Raw genomic sequence first — 22116 nt, 5'->3', positions numbered from 1 at the left:
AAACAGTAACAGAAGGCACCATATCATAGCTATTTTTTATCAGAATCTATTTCATATGTACTGTGAAGAATTTTTAAAAGTTTTAAATGCACTTTTCTAAATTATTTGATTTGTTAGGAAGTGAGAAGACATAGAACTTTAAACACTATTTTGATGTATATTTAAAAAATTTGAATTTTATACTAAATTTGTTTAACTTGAAAACAGTTGTATTATGCTTGAGGCATTCTTCTGTGAAATTTGTTTCATCACAATAATTTCATGAGGTTGAGTATACTTAAATGTGGTGACAATATATGCATTTTACAGGGGAAATCCTGGCAGATGAGGAGTATAAGACAAATTTCTCCTACTGTCAGATCAAGTGTCATACTTGAACAAAATCTGTGGTCTCTATATTTTAAATACCACTATTATGGAATTTAAAAAGTCACCGAGTCACTGCTGCAGAGGAAAATAAGAGGAATTTTCAGATTCTACTGTCACTTTGGCCACTAAACACTCAGCTAGTTAAAAATGATTCCCCAACAACAAAACACTAATGCACAACCTAAAATTGGAAAGTTCTGAAAGGGCTGAGGTAAAATTTTCAGACTCTTCCACATAGAATTAATAAAGAGAAAATTTTTAAAAATCTAAGGTGCCAAGTTTGGTGAAGTAATAATAATACTTCATATGAGTGAGCAGCAGGATAATTGTTATCAGAATGTGAGACAAAGTCAAAGAATACCTCATCTAGGTAAAAGAATAGCAATTGTCCCAGGAAGCTGATCCAGAAAGACTACAGTCATAAGAATAAAGCTACTCCTGTGGTCCTGTTCTGCCTGAAGTGACCTCAGACATAATGAAATCATTTGACAGAAAGCACAGTGTGCAAAGAAAAGGGATTCAATTGTTACTTTTGTGTGCTTTCAGGTTCATATTCAAAATGTCCTTGTCTAAATCAATGCTGTGGACCTTTCCATCTCATGCTTTCTTCTTAAGTTTTACAGTTTCAGATCTTATGCTTTAAGGCTTTTGTCCATTTTGCAGTTTTCTTGGTCTTTGTTTTTTTTTTTTATTTCAGCCCTTATTTTTATTATTTCTTTCCTTCTGCTTGTTTTGGGTTTAGTTGTTCTTGTTTTTCTAGAAGTTTGAGATGTAGCAATAGGTTGTTTATTTGCGATCTTTCTGTGTTATTAATAGATGTACTCATGGCTTTAAACTTTATTCTTAGGACTGCCTTTTCTGTGTCCCATAGGATCTGATAGGTTGTGCTTTCATTTTCATTGCATTCCAGGAACTTTTTGAGTTCCGCCTTATTTCTTCTATGACCCACTGATCATTGAGCAATGTGTTGCTCAACCTCCGACTATTCAAGTATTTTCTGCTGCTGCTTTTGTTGTTGAGTTCTAGTTTTACTGCATTGTGATCAGATAGTATGTAGGGAATTATTTCAATTTTCTTACATCTGTTGAGATTTGCTTTGTGCCCTAAGATATGGTCTATTTTGGAAAAAGTTCCATGGCCTACTGAGAAGAATGTATATTGTGCTGTTGCAGGATGGAATACTCTGTAGACATCCTCAGTTCCATCAGATTTAAGTCAGTGTTTGTTTCTGTCAATAATGTGTGACTCTTGTAAACATCAAGGAAGGTTCACCAAGATCTTCCTTTTTAATCCAGTTTGCCAAATGGTATCTTTTGATGGGGGTGTTGAGTCCCTTATCATTTAGTGCTAGTATTGAGGGGTATGTGGTGACTCCTGTATTTAGCTGTATTTGTTGTTTAAGGATTTGAGTGTGGTGCAGCCAGGGAGTCAATGCTAATCTCTTGTCACTTTTCTGTTCTTTTCATGAAGTTTAAAACTTTCCATCCTTTCATGTAATATTTGTTTTCATCTTCTGTCTGTAGAATTTCTTTGAGAATCTCCTATAGTGGTGGTGGGTGGTCATATATTGTTTTATTTTCCATTTATCATGGAAGACTTTTATTCTTCCATCTATTTTGAATGATAGTTTTGCTGATAGAATATCCAGGAATGAAATTGTTTTCTTTCAGTGCTCAAGAAACCTCGCTCCATGCCTCCTGCTTTTAAGGTTTCTGTTGAGAAGTCTGCTGTTATTTTGATGGATTCACTTTTATATGCTATTCATTTTTTGTTTTCTCTTACAGCCTTCAATATTCTTTCTCTGTTCTCTGTGATGGATATTTTAACAATAATATACCATGGAGACATTCTATTTTGGTCAAGGCAGTTTGTTGTACTGGAGGCTCCCTATACCTAAATGGACAACTATTTCTTGTTATTAGGGAAATTTTCTGCTTTTATTTTGTTGAATATATTTCATATTACTTTGGCCTGTATCTCTTCTCCTTCTTTGATACCCATGATTCACATGGTCTTTTGATGGAGTCTCTGAGTTCTTGCATATTCCTTTCACATGTTTGGATCTTTTGTCTAAGAATCCTTCTGTTTTTTTCTTTAATATTTATTTTGCCTTTGAGTCCCGAGATTCTGTTTTCCACTTGTTCTAGTCTGCTGGAGTGGCTTTCCCCAGTATTTTTTTTTATTTGATTTAAAAAACCATTTATTTCCAGTGTTTCTGTTTGATTCTTTCTTCTGAGGTTTTGCATATCTTTGTTAAATTCCTCTTTCACATCTTGTGTTGTTGTCTTTATTTCATAAACCTCTTTTTTTACAGTCTTCTTTGATTCAGTTTGGAGTTTGTTGAAGTCCTCTCTAAGCTCATTTAATTGTTTCTATTTCTTCTCAATTTTTTTATTTCTGATGTCTTGATACTGTTTGAGTGCATCCTGTACATTCTGTTTAACTATCTGTTGTAGCTTCTCCATGACTATCTCAATGATCTCATTCATAATTTCCTCTTTGAGAGATTTTCTCATGGACATCATTGTGCTCTCTGGTCATATTTATCATCATTCTTTTAGGGTCAGGAACAGGGTATTCATTTTCTTCCTTTCCAACTAAATCCTCTATCAAATTGTTTGTCCATTGAGAGGAAGAGTTTCCTTGCCTTCTTCTTCTTCCCATGCTTCTATGATGTGCTGTGCATCTATGTTTCTGAGTGACTATTTCAGGATTTAAATTACCTGATATCTTCCTCTTGACTCAATTACTGTGCTATGACTGGCTTAGTCATTAGGAAGTTTTTGTGCTATTTCTGTTCTGTGACTTGGCGGTATTAATTAGCAATAACAAATTCACTTATTCAATGCCAGGCCAATGTGCAGGGAGCCCTTTGGTGATATTATCTATATATAAGCAGTGGAGATTGGAGGGATAACGTTTTCTTAGATAGAGGTGGATAATCAGATATTGAAAAAGACTGGCACCAAAGGAAGGGGAAGAAAATGGATGAGGTCAGGCAGGTAAGGACTTGAGTTATGGGGTTTCTAGGGTGCTAAGTCCCTAGTGTGTGTTGAGGTATAGTTCAGCTATTGTGGAAGAGGGTGCCATTGTCAGGGATTGCTGAGAGATAGGAAGGTTGGGGTAATATGTAAAGCTGGTATTATAGGCTCTTCAGTGGGTAGTGTGTATTGAGGAGGTTGACATAGTGAGGAGGAAGGAAGGGAGAGAAGATGGAAAGAGATGAGAAAGAAAAATTTGGGGAGAGAAAGCAAAATGGGGCAGAATGAGTTAGTGTTAGGACAGAATGGTGTAGGGAAGTAGGTAACATAAAATGGAAAAAAATGAAAATAAAAGTTAAAATTAAAAAAAGTAAATTTTTAAAAAATAAAAATAAAGAAAAATACATATCAGTTCTTTGAATGTTCTGGACACTCCTCTGATTTCAGGTTGAAGTTGTGATGCTTTTATTTTATAGGGGCTTGCTCTTGTCTATTTGACAGCTGTAGAGAACTGAGCTCTGGGCATTTGAGCCAGCGCTCCTTAGTGGAGTGGACCCTCTGGATCAGGCAGAGTCTCAGAAGTAACTTACCCCTTCCACTTGCAGGGCAAGCCTGGCAGGTTTGTAGATTCACTTTGTTGAAAAGTGTTCAGCTACAGGGCAGTGCAGGCAGAAGGCAGACACAGATTTTGTGTCTGCTTGTCTTTGGCAGTCCTGGTATCCCAGGTGCTCACAGGTCTCTTTGTGTTGTTCTCTTCATTGCTTGTTGGTGAGAAGTTGCAGGCACACTAAGGCAGAGAGAGATCTGTAAAGGCAGGCCACAAATAGAGGTTCTGTGCCTGTGTGTATTATGGTAGGAAATCCCAGGAAATCCCACATGATTGCAGGTGTCTTTTTGTGGCTCTGTGCATTGTGTTTGAGCTTTATTGGCCCAGATGGGAGGGAATTAAGACAGAGAGAATAAAGAAAAGAAAAAAGCAGCAAATTGGCCAGGGCCATCTGACCCTGCTCCCAGCTGTTCCCAGTTGTGGGCCAACAGCAACAGCCCAACCCTGTACCTGGTTGTTAAGTGCTTTAAAAAGTTAGTTGAACAAATGCAGCAATATTATTGGACATGGGTCACACTAAGGGGAGGCTGTGAAAGGGGGGACAGGGCAAGGGAAAGAAACCAAAAACATGAATGAGGTTGATGTGCTCACTATACAGGAATGAATATGGAAATTTTACACTGGCCAGGGCCACCATGGAAAATGGACCAAGGAGGAGTAAAGAGGACTGGAAAAGGCCAATCCACTGGAGTTGTAACACACATATGCATGGGAACAACACAAGGAAACTACCTATGTAGCTATCTTTACCTTAACTAGCAAAACATGTTTTTTACCTTTTATGTTTTTTCTTCTACAAACTCAGAGAACAGGAGGGTAGAACAGGTTCTGCAGGGAGATAGAACCAGTGGGAGAGAGGAGGTTTTGGGAAAGGAATAGGAAGATGAATATGGTGCAACAAATATATATACATGTATGTAAATGCAAAAATGATACATGTCAGAAACTGTTCCAGGAATCAGGATAGAAGGATTGGGGAAAGAAGCAGAGGGAGGGAATTCAAGTGTGATATGTTTAACATTGTAAGAACGTTTGTAAATGCTACAATATGCTGACACCCAACACAACATGAGAAAATAAATAAATAATGAATAAATAAATAAAAAGTTGGTTACAGGTTGATCAATGGATATTATGTGGCCACTATGTTCTGGCAGTATCTTGGTTGGCAGAAAAAGCAGCAATATTTGTTTGCAATCGTCCAGGTCAAGAATCCAGGGTTCCATCAGTTCTCTGCCATCTTGATTTCTCTTTTCACTTTTTGAGTGTTGAGATTAAAGTTAGTTCTGTGTTTATTATTTACGGCCTTTCTTGTGCTATAGTTCATCCTCTCTATATCTAATGTACTGAGAGTTTTCATCATGGAAGGAGATTCATTTTTTGACAAATGCATTTCAGTATCTATTGAAATGGTCATATAATGTTTGTGCCTCCTTTAGGTAATGTAATATATCACACTTATTCATTTGTGCATTTTGCTATATACCAGGGATAAATAGAACCTGATCATGGTGAATTAGTCTCTAAATGTGTTGAAGAATTTGGTTTTCTTGTATTTTGTTAAGGAATTTTGCATCAATGTTTATAAAGATATTGGTTTATAATTTCATTTATTGATTTGCAGTGACTTTGGCTTCATTACCAGAGAAATGATAGTCTTAAAAGTGAATTTGTAAGTACTGCTTATTCTTTGATTTTTTGGAAGAGTTTGTAAAGACCTGGTTGTACTTCATTAAGTGTTTGATAGAATTCAGTAATGACACTATCTGGTCCTAGAATTTGTTTGAAATGAGACTTTATGTAAAATATTAAATATCCTTATTCTTCATTGTTCTGTTCAGACTTTGTATTTCATGACACAGTTTTGATGATGAAAGTAACACTTTCATCACCTAGAAACACAAGGATAATAAATACAACTGAAGAACTCTAAATTGTATCTGAGGTCTTAGCTGACATAAATCAATAAAAAGAATGCAGATTAAGGTGGAAAAGACAACTCTGATATCTGGAGTGCATTTATTTATTGTGGAAGACAGGACCATTGAACAGGAGAGCAGGGGGTCAAAGACAACAAAGTTTCATAAGAAAACATAGAAATAATGTTTTATGCAGCATTAGTAATAGAATACCATTCCAGGTGGTAATAAAATATATATGCATCTGAAATAACTGTAGGAATTGTTCATTTTCCTTGAAATAATAAATATTCCCTTCAAAACAAACAAACATTAAGTATAATCCCATTCAATACACTAACTTGATCTTCCTGTGTTTTCTACACAATGTTTTAAATTTAAAAATATACTTAAGGAGCTATATATTATGTTATTTATATATAACATTATATATAAAGTTATATGTATATATAACATATACCAATATATACAAAAACATTTGCCAGAATATGAATCATTCTAAAGTGCATTTCAGTGAAATTCATTTTTCCAGAATATTGTGCCACCATCAATATATAATTCCAAAATTTTTTGTTACCCTAAAGCAAAAGTCTCTGTACAAAATCAAGAAAAAACTCTCAAATCACTTGTAACTTGTAATCTATACACTTCTCTTAATTTCCCTATTTTAAATAATTCATAAGAATAGAATCACAAAACATTTGTTACTCAGCTTGCTAACTTCATTCAACATTAAAAAATCATGTACTGTAGCATGCCTCCATACTCTAATCTTTTTTATGATTGTATAAATTTTCACTGTGTGTACAAGCCACGTTTTGTTTAATCTGTTTCTCTACTTGTATATACTTCTGTTAATTCTACACATTGGCTATTGTTCATAATTCTGTAGTGCACATTTGAGTCCATGTATGTATTTAAAATCATTTTTACAGTTTTATAGTGCCCTTTTGTGGTTCTATTGGAATTAGAAATTTAGAAACTACCAAGCTACTTTCCACAGCGAATGTACCATTCTGCATTCACACCAGTAATGTTTGGGAGTTCTAATTTTATTGTATCCTTGCCAAAGCTTCTTAAGGTTAATTTTGCTTGTCTATTCATTGTTAATTCCAGGCATTCATGTAGACCTGATGCAATATCTCATAGTGCTTCTGCTTTGCGTTTCATGTGTCTATGGACATTTTTATATCTACCTTCAGAAATGATCAGTGTAGTCATTTGTCCATTAATTGAAGTGCAAAATAAACTTTAAGAAGGTCATCTCATGGAAATAAAAACAAAAGAATATAGAATTGCAAGAAATTTAAAATGTGGCAGGAACTTTGCTCCAACTTTGTCAAAAGTACATGGCTTTGAATTTTCTGTTCCAAAGATCTTCTTTTAGATTCTTTGAAAAGAAATTTACTCTTACATAGATTTGGGTGGCATAGGGATACCTATATACACCTGAGTTTCAACTATTCTTATCTCTAGTGCCTTCTGCACTAATATACTGATCAGGGTGAAAATCGGCTGGTGTGAACTGGCTGTCTCTCAACTAAAGACAATTAGGAACAGAACACTGGAAAAAAACCTGGTATCTAGGATAAAGACACTCAAAAATGGGATAGAATGAAAATACCAATTAAAATAAAGAAGTCTCACTTTAAATCCACAGATATGAAGGGGAACTGACAGACACAAGAGCAGTTTCAACTTTTACGCATGTGATTTTGTTCTTTCTAATGGAATCAAATAGACATGCACTTAACATCTTTCTTTGGCTCAATAAACAGGGATGACCTTTCTGAAAACAGTGGTATATTTCTATGGAGCGGTCTACCAAAATAAGACACTCTTAATATGTTGACTTTGGATAAGAACAGAAAGTAGAGTGCAATAGCACTGCCTGAGAAACTTCTTTTGTTTGACATCAGGAGGCCTAAGAACACCATGTACCCCCCCAACATGACGGTCTTAATGCCTTCTGTGCTGACACTAATTGGTATCCCAGGCCTAGAGTCTGTGCAGTGCTGGATTGGGATCCCATTCTGTGCCATGTATCTCATTGGCATGATGGGAAATTCTTTCCTTCTCTTTATCATCAAAGCAGAGCATAGCCTCCATGAGCCTATGTACATTTTTGTAGGGATGCTAGGAGCCACAGGCATTGCACTTGCTAGCAGCATTATGCCCAAGATGCTTGGAGTCTCCTAGTTTCATATTCCCAAAATCTACTTTGATTCCTGCTTTCTTCAAATGTGGCTTATCCATACCTTTCAAGGTGTAGAGTCAGGCATCCTGCTGGCCATGGCTCTGGACCATTACATGGCCATCTGCTACCCACTGAGACATGGGACCATCTTCACCAACCACCTGATCACGCAAATGGGAACTTTCCAAGTGGCCTTCACTATTTCAGTGTTTGACCTCACATTCATCACATTGTCATACATACAGATATTTATCACAGTTTTTCATTTGGTCCAGAAAGAGGCCAGATTTAAGGCATTTAATACCTGTATTGCTCACATTTGTGTGTTTCTCCAGTTCTACCTCCTTGCCTTCTTCTCCTTCTTCACACATAGGTTTAGTTCTCACATCCCCCTTTACATCCATATCCTCTTCTCTAGCATGTACCTGCTGGTCCCTCCATTTCTCAATCCACTTGTTTATGGTTTGAAGACCAAGCAGATCCTCTTGAATGTGGCAAAAATGTGTTGTTCATAAAATCAACCTTGATTAATACATGCATTCTTTCTTTTTTGTGCAATACGAGTAGTACATGAAAACAAAACAACTACAACCCTCTAAGTGTTTGATACACCTACCTTTCCAGTGTATTTATTGGTAAATTTGCTAGTAAATTTGCTAGTATTGGTAAATTTGCTAGTGACCATATTCCATGGCATCTACCAGTTGCTGAGTTATTGAATCTTACCTGAAGAACTAAAAGAATAAATGTAACAAGAACAAAATAGTAAATGTATCTCATTTAGTGCCTTTCAATTTTTAGTCTATGTTTGACCTCTTCCTCTAAGAATCAATCTTCATAATTATTCATGTCTTATGCCTCTGTCATTGAATGGAATTGCAAGGCTCATTTTCCCAGAATTTCCAGGCACTCTTCAAAAATAACTTGTTCATTCATTTTTCTTTAACACCCCAGTGGTTTTTAAAACATGAAGGGAGTGCATCTTATATGTTTCATATCCAAAAATGACTTTCTGGCTTTGATGAGATGGTCTAGTATTACAAATATTTTCCTTAGGTTATTTGGAAGTTACAAGCACAGAGATCATTTAGCACCTATGATTTTTCCTGCTGTATCCAACAATATATGTAATGAATTTATCCAAACTAATTATTATTTTAGGTTATCAAACAATTTTAGGTTATTTTAAGGCTATTATTATCAAACAATTTTAGGTTATTTTTAGGCTATTATTTTAGGTTATCATAACAATTATGAAGAGAATATTAACGTAGAAATAAGTTTGACACAATTTGAAAACACTGTGCACAGACAGGGAAAGTATGAATAAAAATATGGCTATGATGTTGTGAACAGTTGCTGGGTTGCTTCAGATATAATATGTCAGCGGGTAGTTTATTTCTAACATAAAACCATTCACACGTGTGTTTCAACTAGACGTGTGACCTCATAGCCTCCCAGGAGATGTACAACATGATTTTAAATGAATAAAGTGTTTTATTGATGAAGAGAATGAGTGTTATGTCTAAGACTGGTGACCAGAGAATTTACTATTAGTTGATTGTGAAACACAGGATTTCTTTTTTTCAAAAGCTTATGGATAATTTCCACTTGTGTGCTGATATTTATACTTTGTTCAAATTAAAATCACTGCCTATGAAACAAATATTGTATAGTTTGTCCACAGTTGGTGGAAAGTCTACCTGGTTTTATGGACTGGATCTCCTAGGTCTGCAGGAGATGATACTGTAGACACAAAGGCTAGGTTTGGGCATCTTTGAGATTAAGACTCAAAATTTACAATAGTTCATTCTGCTGAGTTACTAATGTGGGCAGTTGTTTATAGATAACATAATTTCCTTAAGAATTAAACTAATCTGGTAGCAGAATTAATGTTCTCACTAGAATTCAGAAAAATTCTATATAGAGCACCAAACAATAAACAGCTTAGGCTTTGTGTGAGAAGACACAAATCAAGATGCCTATTAATTAAAACAATCTAAATTACTCTACGATGCATGATAATAAATTAAGTGCAATTGAAATTTAAAATTTTACTACCATTGATTGCAAATGATTATCTGTGTGTAACAAGACTGGGACATATCTGATGGACAAATGCACCTGAAGAACATTGAATCATAAGGGAAATCTTAGGCTAAATAATCAATAAAAATAATACAGATTAAGGTGGAAATGACAAATCTGGCATTTGGAGTGCATTTATTTACTTACTGTGGATAACTGGATCATTTCACATCAGGCATGGGTGGGAGACAACAGGGTTTCACAAGACAACACAGAAATAATGTTTTATTCAGCAGTAGTAAAGAACACCATTCGAGGTGGTAATAAAATATATATGCATCACAAATAAATGTAGATATTCTTCATTTTCCTTGGAATAATAATTCCCTCATAACAGTCTATGAATTAAGTCTAATTCTATTCAATATACTAGCTAGATGTTATTGTATTTTCCATGTTAATTTTTCTATTTAAAAATGTTCTTAAGGGGATATGTATCATGCTATGTATATAATAACTTTATGAGATATGTTATGTGGGAGAGGGTGAAGGGGCTGAATACAGTAGAAGTATTATGCACCCATGTAAAAAATGGAAAAAATGAGACATGTTGTAACTATTCCAAAAATAGAGGATGAAAAATGAGCATGATGGAGAAGGTGAATTCAACTGTGATATATTGTAACAACTTTTGTAAATGTCACAATGTACCCCAAATACAACAATAATATAATAAAAAAGGAAGTAAATCTTAAACAATTAAATATAAGCACACATAGTATAAAAACAAGAGAATAATAACAGCATGGATGCATCAAAAGGTCCAACTTTTATCAAAGATCACAGTGTAGATTAAAACAATACAACAATACGTAAGTGTTAATATGAAATAAAATGTATCCAAATCCTAAAAAGGATAGAGGAAAGACAAGACCAATATTTAGTATTACTGATATTAGAAAAATGCTTAGAACTTTGTGTTTAAGTAAGTAAAATGATAATCACCCATGTTGCCATGACAGATTTTTTTCAGTTGGAATCAAGTCTTTTTGTGTCTTCTGTCACTATTTCTCTCTATCTCACTGTCTCTCAGTATCTCTCTCTCTCTCTCTCTCTCTGTCTCTTTCCGTCTAATACTGTCACCACCATTGCTATCTCTTTCTCATTAGCTACATATCTGTCTGAGGTTCTACCTCCTTTTCCATCTGTGTATCAATCTATCTTTTACTATGAGTGTGGAATAGGTTCTGTCGAATGATAAGTACAAGTTGTAAACAAACATGCTAAATTGGCTAAATTAAGGTTATGTATGATGTAATATTGGATGACAAAGGTAGCAAAGTTAAAAAAGAAGGCATGGAAAATACGTACGAAACAAATTAATTTTCTATATTCAAATTATAATTAATGATTTTGTAAAATTAATGTTTCCATTGCTTTTGCATTGGCACGTTCCATGTATACCATAGTCATGCTTTTAGTGCAAATGCTTCCTTCATCCTCTCTGTAATCCTTTTACAGATTCTGAAAATTATTAAACGTGAAAAATCCCTCCTTAAGAGATGCTGACTCTATCTGATATTTTTATTTGAATAGTTAATTGTTAAATATTAAATAGCACTGAATTAATTATACCTGACAAATAGTCCTAACAAGACATGAAAGGTTAACTCAAAATCACCATCTCCATCTCTGAGTTACATATCTGACTCCTTGTGCTACTTTCTTATTTGTTTTTTGACAGCTCATTTATAGTACAAGAGAGAATTCCTTCAACTATAGGAAGCAAATCACAACTGTTTTGGAAGGCTCTGCTCACTGCACAGAGCTTTATTGTCCATCAGCCATGCAGATTCTCATGAGTGGTACAGACCCCACTTTTGGCTTTTGTGGCCTCTGATGCATCCCATGCATGACCTTAGGATTGTCCACGAAACACTTCTTATTGTGGAGGAAACAAACAGAGCACTGAGCTCTGCACTGGTGGAGGGGAACTGAGGGACTCAGGTGTTCTGCAAACAAGTCTCTGTTCCTACAGACCCTGCTCAGTAGTTCATCGCTCTGTGGAGGGAGGAGAGTGGGGGCTATCACAGGACACTGGCATGCTGTGCTGACAGCTCTCAGCCTCACCTAGAACCAAGTTCATCACTGCTTTTGGAAAGACGAGGAGCAATGAAAGTAACAAGGATAAAAGAGGGAAAGGGCAAGATGAATAAAAATGTAGTTAATTGTGCAACAACTTGTTTAGATCTGTAGGTAGCAGAACTTAGACATCTTTGATATAATTCATCACTCTGGAATGTTACTGATTTTACTAAAATGGCATCAGTCAAATAAACTTTGGAAGAGTGAGGCTGCAGAAGATTAATTGGAAGATACATGGTAAAGGAGTAGTTGTGTATCCACAACTACTTTCATTCTAGAAAGATAAATCTTGGCCTCCATTAAAGGAAGTGTGGCAAAAATACTTTTAACATTAGAGTAGAATTAGCATTTAAGCGTACACAAAGACTTTTTTTTCTGTAAATAACGATAGTAGAAAAGGAGTCATGATTAAGAAAAAAGGCACTTATATATGAATCCCTACATTTAGCTTAAAGGGAATAAAGAAGAGAGTCACAGGACCTCCGTAAGTATAAAAATCATTTGAAGCATTTTATGTGAATGAGCTCAAGAGGGATGATTGAAAATCTGTTTGGTCCCTGTGGCATGAGCTGGTAACTTGAAAAATTCTTCATCCCATGTTTATGATGCCTATTCCTTCTCCACATATTCATTAGAGAACACTAAAATAGACACTGGGTTCCAGACCTTGCCATGAGTTTTATGTCAGCAGATAAGTCTGTGCTGCCACAATGTGTCCTCAGATAACTTGATTCTTTTATTGGAGAGTTAATACCAGTAACCAGTGGCACTGTCTGAATTACTATTATTATTATTAATAATTATTATTATTATTGTCATATTTTCAAAGTCAAGTACAAGATTAGACAATTCATGAGCTTTCTGGAATAAGGAAATTTCCTTGAAAGCATTTGAAAGAATAAAACAGGCTAATTTTTTGTTTCAAACATATTTATAAGCCTTTCCTTAATATATAATTTAAGAATTTCTTAATTAATAACAAGTAATTTTTAAAAGTGACACTTTTGTTCAGAGAAATTGCATGTAAGGTATTTAGTTATAAGGCCAAAGTATGAGATAATTCAGTCATCAGGGAAATTAAGTGACAGAATTTTCAGTTATTTATTTTTTGTTTTCTGTTAGTATATATTACTGCACAGGGGGTCATGTTGAGACATTTCTGTGTATGCATACAATGTACCCTGATTATGTTCATTCAATTCATTATTCCACTCTTCACCTTCCTTGTCTTAAAAATACTTCCACAAGTTTTAACACTATATTCATACATGTATGTAAAGTACACTGACCATATTTACCTCCTCTACCCTATTCATTGACATTTCCTCTCCCTCTAGTAACCTCCCTTTAGCATGACCTAGTTTACTTTTCTATCCTTCAGTATTTGTGTTCATTGTTCAGTGGGGTTTGCCTCAGTATTCCACCTGTAAATAAGTGTGATTTTTACTCTTCCAGCACCTTCTCTTACTTTTCCTTCTTGTTTCTGCCCATCCCATATTGTTCAACAGCTTTTAGTTCATTTCACTGTGTCTTGTTCCCACACAGATGCCATGTATTTCAATATGACGCACTGTCATTGTCTGCTCTGTTCCCTCTCCACCTAGTCTCCTCAAGCAGTTCCAGTATTGGATAATTGCTCTGCATATATGTATATATGATAATGCTTGTATTCATACCTATCCTCCACATATGAGAAAAAATATGTGACATTTCTCTTTCTGAACTGGCTTACTTCAATTAATATGATGATCTCCATATCTCTATCAGTTGTGTGTTGTCTCTGCTACTACTCTATTTGACTCCATTTAAGAAAACTATTTTTTCACGTCCTTCTTTTCAACAAAACTGCTTTGCTTAAACTCAGCAAATGATATGAAACTTCAAGATTATTTCTATTTTTTAAAAAACTACTGAAAACATTTCGGCCATATCTCATGCTAATATCAACTGCAAGGATGAAACCCAAGAAACTAGACTCTATTCTGGCTAAGTAACGTCATTGCAAATTTCTCCATATTTGCATTTCATTACGAATGAATCCTTGGCTTAACAGATACAGCACTTGCCCGTCAAATGTGAGGCTTTGAGTTCAAATCCTATTACTACTAGAAAAAAAATAAGTCCTGTTTCCATGTGCATTACCACTGTCCATTCTATTAGAGGTTCCTTCTATCTAGATATCCTGCAGTATATTACAGAAGTCTGGCTAATTGAGCAATAAATTATAAGATGTTCATCTTTAGAAATAGAATCAGAAGTAGATAAGATTATAAGAAACTTAAAATGTGGCAAGCATCTTTGGTCTAAATTGTCAAAAGTACCTCATTTTGATTTTCTTTTCTAAAGACCTTCCTTCAGGTTCTTTTGAAAAGACATTTACTTTTATAGCGATATGGATGGCCTACAGATACCTAAAGATATGGAAAACACTATGTACTGAATTTCAACTATTCTTATCACTATTGTCTTTTACACTAATATACTGATGAGAGTGAGAATTTGATGGTCTGAACTGACTGTTCCTCAACTAAAGGCAATTAGGAACAGAACATTGGAAAAAAGTTGAAATTATGATGTAGACAGACTCATGAAATTCAGTAAAATGAAAACAAAGAAGTCTGATTTTTTTGTCCACAGGTCTGAAGAGGAAATAACAGATGAACAGTTTCACTTTTGCCCATGTGATTTTGTTCTTTCTACTGGAATCAAACTGTCAGGCTCATAACATCTTTCTTGGCTCACTACACATGGACAACCTTTCTTAAAACAGTGACATAATTCTACGGAGCAGTCTACCAAAATCAGACACTCTTAATATGTTGACTTTGGATAAGAACAGAAAGTAGAGTGCAATAGCACTGCCTGAGAAACTTCTTTTGTTTGACATCACAAGACCCAAGAACACCATGTACCCCTCCAACATGACGGTCTTCATGCCTTCTGTGCTGACACTAATTGGTATCCCAGGCCTAGAGTCTGTGCGTGCTGGATTGGGATCCCATTCTGTGCCATGTATTTCATTGGCATGATTGGAAATTCTTTCCTTCTCTTTATCATCAAAGCAGAGCACAACCTCCATGAGCCTATATACATTTTTGTAGGGATGCTGGGAGCCACAGACATTGCACTTGCTAGCAGCATTATGCCCAAGATGCTTGGAGTCTTCTGGTTTCGTATTCCAGAAATCTAATGTGGCTTATCCATACCTTTCAAGGTATAGAGTCAGGCATCCTGCTGGCCATGGCCCTGGACCGTTATGTGGCCATCTGCTACCCACTGAGACATGGGACCATCTTCACCAACCAGCTGATCACACAAATGGGAGCTTTCCTACTGGCCAGGGCTGCTATTCTCGTATCCCCATGCATAGTGTTGATAAAGTTTCAGCACCGGTTTCAGTTATATCACACAACAGTCATCTCTCATTCCTACTGTGAGCATATGGCCATTGTGAAACTAATTGTAGGAAATGTCAGAGTCAATAAAATCTATGGCTTGTTTGTGGCTTTCGCTGTTGCAGGGTTTGACCTCATATTTATCACATTGTCTTACATGCAGATATTTATCACAGTTTTTCGTTTGCCCCAGAAAGAGGCCAGATTTAAGGCATTTAATACCTGCATCACTCACATTTGTGTGTTCCTCCAGTTCTACTTTCTTGCCTTCTTATCCTTCTTCACACATAGGTTTGGTTCTCACATCCCCCCTTACATCCATATCCTCTTCTCTAGCATGTACTTGCTGGTCCCGCCATTTCTCAATCCACTTGTTTATGGTTTGAAGACCAAGCAGATCCGCTTGAATGTGGCAAAAATGTGTTCTACATAAAATGAACTTTGATTAATACCTGCATTCTTTCCTTTTTGTGCAATACGATTGATACATGAAAAGAAAACAACCACAACCCTCTAAGTGTTTGATATACCTACCTTTCAAGTATATTTGTTTGTAAATTTGCTCATATTTAAATTGTATTCAAGTAACCATATTCTATCGCATCTACCAGTAGCTGGGTTTGTGAATCTTATCTGAAGAACTAAAGGAATAAATGTAACAAGAACAAAATAGTAAGTCTATCTCGTTTTGGAGCCTTTCAATTTTTAGTCTATGTTTGACCTCTTCCTCTTAGAATCAGTCTTCGTAATTATTCATGTCTTATGCCTCTGTCTTTAAATTGAATTACATGGCTCATTTTCCCAGAAAGTCCAGGCACTCTCAAAAATGACTTGTTTATTCATTTTTCTTTAACACCCCAGTAGTTTTTTAAAAATGAAGGGAGTGCATCTTATGTGTTCGATATTCAGAGACAACTTTCTGGCTTTTATGAGACTGACTACTATTACAAATATTTTCCTTAGGTTATTTGGAAGTTATAGGCGCTCAGATCATTTAGCATCTATGATTTTTTCCTGCTGTCTCCAACAATTATTTGTAATGAATTTATCCCAATTGTTTATTATTTTAGTTCATCAAAACCTATACTATCATAAAAATTATAAAAAGAATATTAGCATAGAAATAAGTTTCACACACAACCTAATTTTTCTGAGTTCATAGCTGAATATTTCTGAGAGAAAGAATGAGGCAATCAGGAGGCAGGGAGAGAAAGAGAGAGAAAGAAAAAGAGATTTGTGTTTCACTTAGGTAATGTGATTACCAAGCAATGATGAATGAGTTGTGAAGGGAGAACACACACACCATACAGGGGGAGCTTTTGTTTACAGAATGTGGTTTAAGAAAAAAACATATTTTTCAATAGGGTTCAATTTGAAAACTGTGTGGAGACAGGGAAAGTATGAATAAAAATATGGCTATGATGTTGTGCACAGTTGCTGGGTTGCTTCAGATACAATATGTCACTGGGTAGTTTATGTCTAACAGAAAACCATTCGCACATGTGTTTCAACAAGACATGTGACCTCATAGCCTCCGAACAGATGTATAACATGCTTTTAAATGAAGCAAGGTGTTTTATGGACGAAGAGAAAGAGTGTTGTATCTAAGACTAGTGACCTGGGAATTTAGTGCTAGTTGATTGTGAAAACTTTTTTCAGGAGATTATGGATAATTTCCACTTGTGTGCTAATATTTATACCTTGTTCAAATTAATATCACTGCATATGGAAGAAATATTGTATAGTTTGTCTTCAGTTGGTGGAAACTGTAGCTGGTTTTATTGTCTGAATCTCCTAGATCTGTAGGGGATGATATTGTAGACACAAAGGCTAGGTTTGGGCATCTTTGAGATTAAGTCTCAAAATTTACAATAGTTCATTCTGCTGAGTTACTGATGTGGGTAGTTGTTTATAGATAACATAATTTCCTTAAAAATTAAAGTAATCTAGTAGCAGAATTAATGTTCTCACTAGAATTCAGAAAAATTTATATAGAGCACCAAACATTGAATAGCTTAGGCTTTGTGTGAGAAGATACAAATTCAAGATGCCTATTAATTAAAACAATCTAAATCACTTTATGATGCTTAATAATAATTTGTTTAAGAGCAATTGAATTTTAGAATTTTATTGCCATTGATTGCAGATGATTATCTGGAAAAATCATTCTTGTGTGTAACAAGGCCAGGACATATCTGATGGACAAATGCACCTGGAGAACATTGAATACTAAGTGAGACCTTAGGCTCAATAATCAATAAAAATAATATAGATTAAGGTGGAAAAGATAAATTTGGCATCTGGAGTGCATTTATTTACTTATTGTGGATAACTGGATCATTTCACAGCAGAGCAGGAGTGAGAGACAACAGGGTTCCACGAGACAACAGGGTTCCACAAGACAACACAGAAATAATGTTTGTGCAGCAGTAGTAATAGAACACCATTCCAGTTGGTAATAAAATATATATGTATCACAAATAGATCTAGAAATTCTTCATTTTCCTTGGAATTATTATTTCCTGCCTAACAATCTATAAATTAAGTTGAATTCCATTCAATATGTTAACTAGATGCCATTGTATTTTGTATATTAATTGTTCTTTTCAAAAATGTACTTAGTGGGATATGTATCATGTTATGTATATAATAATATTATGAGTTATGTTATGTGGATAAATAATAACATATCTGAATACATACAATAACATTTGCCAGCATATGAATCATTCTAAAGTACATTTCAGTGAAATTCATTTTTCCAGAATATTGTGCCACCATTATCAATATCTAATTCAACAACTTTTTCATTGTCCTAAAGCAAAATCTCTGTACATATCAAGAAACAACTCACCAATCTATTGTAATTTGTGATCCATATTCTTCTCTTAATTACCCTATTTTAAATAATTCATATGAATGGAATCATAAGGCACTTGTTTTTCATCTTGCTTTCATCAGTCAACATTAAAAAATCATGTACCATAGCATGCTTTCATACTCCATTTTTTATGACTGTATAAATTTCCACTGTGTGTACAACCCACATTTTGTTTAATCTGTTCCTCTATTGGCATACATTTCTTTTAATTCTACACATTGGCTATTGTTCATAATGCTGTAGTGCACATTTGAGTCCAGGTATATATTCAAATCCATTTTTACAATTTTGCAGTGCCCTTTGGGGTTCTACTGAAATTAGAACCTTTGAAAGTACCAAGCTAATTGCCACAGAGAATGCACCATTTTGCATTCACACTAGTAATGTTTGGGGGTTCTAATTTCATTGTATCCTTGCCAAAGCTAGTTAGTGTTCATTTTGCTTATCTTTTCATTGTTAATTACAGGCATTCCTGTAGATGTGATGCTATATCTCATTGTGCTTCCGCTTTGCATTTCCTGTGTCAATGGTCATTTTTACATCTTCCTTCCGAAATGATCATTGAAGGCATTTGTCCATTTTAAACTTGGGCTGTTTGTCTCTTTGCAATTGGAGTTGTACAACAATGTCATACACTCTGCATATTGTACCCTTATCAGACATGTGATTTGTAACTATCTTCCTTATGCTGCAACTTTTTTTTTACTTTCTCTTTTTTTGCATGAAAACTTTTAATTTTAACAAGCTCCAATACATTTATTTTTCCTTATTACTCATGATTTGTGGCTCACATTGAAGAATATAATGCAAAATCAAATTTCACGCAGATATATCTGTTTGGTTTTTTTTCTCCTAAGTATTCTATAGATTTTCTCCTAAGTTTTTTATAGATTAGCTCCTAACTTTAGATCATATCTCCATTTTTAAGAACTTTGGCATAACAATAGCCAAGTTATGGAAACAATTAAGATGCCTCACTAATGATGAATGAATCAAGAAAATGTGGTACTTGTACACAATGGAATTTTACTCAGCCAGGAAGAAAAATGAAATCTTACCATTTGCAGGTAAATGGATGGAACTGGAAGAACATCATTCTGAGTCAGGTCAGCCAGGCTTAGAAGACCAAAAATCTTACGTTCTCCCTCATATGCAGACTTTAGATCTAGGGCAAAAGCAGCAATGTAGTAGAACTTGGATCACAGGACAGGGAAAGAGCACATATGGGAGAGATAGGAATATGTAGAAAACCCAAAACATGAAAGCATTTGATGTCCCCACTCCAGAGTAACTAATACAGAAACCTTAAAATGACAGAGATTAACATGAGAAGGGGATCAGGAACCAGTGTAAAGATCAGTTAGAGTTTAATCAACATTGGTTGTAACATATGGGTACATGAAAGCAATGGTAGGAATCTTTCTGTATAGCTATCCTTAACTCAGCTAGCAAAAATGCTTTGTCTTTCTTATTATGCTTATGTCTTTTCTTCAACAAAATCAGAGATAAGGGCACATCGTGACCTGCCTGGAACTGAGGTGGGGAAGGGGGTAAGGGTGGGGAAAGGGGAAAGGGTGCAGAAATGACCCAAAAATGTATGCACATGTGATTAAAGGAACAAAATAAAATAAAATAAAAATACATGTGCAAAAAAATGTTTGGATTTTAATGTTTTTGAAAGGAAGACTATTTGGAAAATTAGTAGAACTATTTTAAACAAAATTACCTTTTTTTTCAAAAACAGAGCACAGGAAGGTAAACAATTCCTGTCTGGGGTTTGGTACCAGTGAGAGAGTGTGAAGGAGCTGAATACAGTAGAAGTATTATGCACTCATGTAAAAAAAATGGAAAAACGAGACATGGTGAAACTATTCCAAATATGGGAGGTGAAAAAAAGGAGAATGGTGGAGTAGGTGAATTCAACTGTGATATATTGTAACAACTTTTGTAAATATCACAGTTTACCCCCAACAACAGTAATATAATAAAGAGGAGTAAACCTTAACCAATTAAATATGAACACACATAATATAAATACAGTAGAATAATAACAGCATGTATGCATCATAAGGCACCAATTTTATCAAAGATCACAGTGTAGATTAAAGCAATACAAGCGATATGTGTTAATATGAAATAAAATATATCCAAATCCTGAAAATGATAGAGGAAAGACAAGACCAACATTTACTATTACTGATATTAGAAAAATGCTTATAGTTTTGTGTTTAAGTAAGTAAAAATGATAATCACCCATGTCACCATGACAGAGTTTTTTCAGTTGGAATAAAGTCTCTTTGTGTCTTTGTCACTATTTTTCTCTATCTCACTGTCTCTCTGTATCTCTCTCTCTCTCTCTCTCTATTATTGCCACCACCATTACTATCTCTTTTTCATTAGTTACACATCTGTCTGAAGTTATACCTCTATCTTCATCTCTGAATCAATCTATTTTTTAATATGGGTATGGAACAGGTTCTTTTGAATGATAAGTACAAGTTGTAAACAAACACATGCTAAATTGGCTAAATTAAAGTTATGTATGATGTAATTTTGGATTCAAAGGGTAGTAAAGTTAAAAGAGAAGGCATGGAAAACACATACACAACCTGAATTGATATTCTATATTTAAACTATAATGAGTGCTTTTGTAAAATTAATGATTCCATTGCTTTTGCATTGGCATATTCCATTTATACCATGGTAATGCCTGTCAGTGCAAATGCTTCCCTCATCCTCTCTGTAAACCTTTTAAACATTCTGAAAAAAATTAAACTTGGAAAATCCCTCCTTAAGAGATGCTGACTCTATCTGCTATTGCCCTGTCTTGTCAGAGAAACTAAATGACTACAGTTCAGTTAGCAGTAAACAGCAACAAAAGGATGTATGTAGGAAGATTGGGTTCGATCTCAAGTATTTGAGATCTACGATCTACTTAGGTCATGCCTGATGCTGTATTCATCCTGTATCACAGCTGTCCCGTAACGTATGTGATGAACATTTTATAACTGCAGTCAATGGACTCACATTTACATCTTGTAATTGGTAGTAGTAATTAAAGCACAAAAATCAGCCAATCATAAAATCAGGACATTTTTATTTGAGGAGTTAATTGTTAAATATTAAATAGCATTGAATTAATTATACCTGACAAATAGTCCTAACAAGACATGAAAGCTTCACTGAAAATCACCATATCCATCTCTGAGTTACATATCTGACTCCTTGCACTACTTTCTTATTTGTTTCTTGATGGTTCATCTATAGTACAAGATAGAATTCCTTCAACTATAGGAAGCATCTCACACCTGTGCATTTGAAGCATGTACTCCCTGCACAGTGCTTTATTGTCCATCAGCCAAGCAGATTCTCATGAGCGGTACAGACTCCACTTTTGGCCTTTGAGGCCTCTGACGCAGCCCATGCGTGACCCTAGGATTGCCCACCAAACCCATCTTATTGAGGAGGGATCAAACAAAGCACTGAGCTCTGTACTGGTGGAGGGGAACTGAGGGACTCAGGTGTTCTGAGAACAAGTCTCTGTTCTTTCAGACCCTGCTCAGTGGAGGAGGAGAGTGGGGGCTATCACAAGAC

The 22116-nt window shown here is 35.1% G+C and overlaps 2 pseudogenes; both read left to right on the top strand.

Moving 5' to 3' along the window:
* The first annotated feature begins 7811 nt into the window (after nt 1-7811).
* LOC109674744 (olfactory receptor 52A1-like) lies at nt 7812-8588 on the top strand (annotated as a pseudogene).
* A 6564-nt stretch (nt 8589-15152) lies between these two features.
* LOC109674742 (olfactory receptor 52A1-like) lies at nt 15153-16074 on the top strand (annotated as a pseudogene).
* Nucleotides 16075-22116: the final 6042 nt, after the last annotated feature.

This window comes from Castor canadensis, chromosome 1 (assembly GCF_047511655.1).
Source record: "Castor canadensis chromosome 1, mCasCan1.hap1v2, whole genome shotgun sequence".
Classification (NCBI taxonomy): Eukaryota; Metazoa; Chordata; class Mammalia; order Rodentia; family Castoridae; genus Castor; species Castor canadensis.
Note: the sequence above shows the minus strand (reverse complement) of the source record. Positions and strands in the feature narration are given on the sequence as shown.